Here is a 1,077-nt window from a genome sequence, read left to right as displayed (position 1 = left end):
TTTTTTAGCCACTGCAATTTTAGTCTGATAATGTGCAAATTTGAAGTGGCTACGAATTACCGTTAATTTTTTAGATTTTTTTTGTCGCATTGGCTTTCATATAATGAATAAACTCAATTTATTTGTATATGGATGAAAACCGCAACACCTTCGGCGAAAAAAATTCTAAAAAATCACCGTNTACCGTTAATTTTTTAGAATCTTTTTTGTCGCATTGGCTTTCATATATTCATGAATAAACTCAATTTATTTGTATATGGATGAAAACCGCAACACCTTTGGCGGAAAAAATTCTAAAAAATCGCCGGTAACTTTCAGTCACTTGAAACTTGCACATTGTCAGACTATAATTGATTGGGCTATAAAACTGTGTATTCAGAAAAATTCAAACACTGCCGAGAATAAAGTTCGAAATTTAGGTGAAAATTTGTTGCACTTTTTTGAAGCTTTTTTGTTGCTGTTTTATGAACACTGCAAGCAAGGCAGCCAGTGCCACTCGAACTACCCGCAAAACACGAAAGTTAACAAATAACACACTGGAAAGATTTAGTGATGTGTGTCATGACCAGGGAACGGATTTTATGGAAATTGCCTTTTTTTCTGCTAAAGAGATAGAGTATATTCGATTAAGAATGTCCACGATTTAGCTTTCCCTGATTCCATATATACACATTTGATGTTGCCTTTTTTGCCTTTTTTAAGATACTTGCCTTTTTTAAGATATTTGCCTTTTTTGCCTTTTCTACCTCTAAAAAAGTGATTATAGCATTTACAATATTTTTTAGAGATAAAAAATATACACATGCCCATGCGACTTATAGAAGCGCAAAGACCTCTTGCCAAGTTGGTGTGGAAAAATTCAAAGCAGCTTTCTCAGCTAACGTAGGCTTGGAGACAATAAGGGGTGTGGATAAAATTGTAAAGGGCGAGGAAAACGCCCTTATTCCTGATAATATGAACGTTTCAAACGTTCCATATTTAAATTGGGCTCCACTTGTATCACCTTACGTCGAGCGCACATTTAGTACACTCAAGGCTTTTCTTCGCGAAAATCAAATGAAAATGCTGCCAGAAAAC

Source organism: Rhagoletis zephyria, unplaced genomic scaffold (assembly GCF_001687245.7).
Source record: "Rhagoletis zephyria isolate East Lansing unplaced genomic scaffold, Rhagoletis_zephyria_1.1 Rzeph_scaffold_09885, whole genome shotgun sequence".
NCBI lineage: Eukaryota > Metazoa > Arthropoda > Insecta > Diptera > Tephritidae > Rhagoletis > Rhagoletis zephyria.
This window is presented reverse-complemented; position numbering follows the sequence as displayed.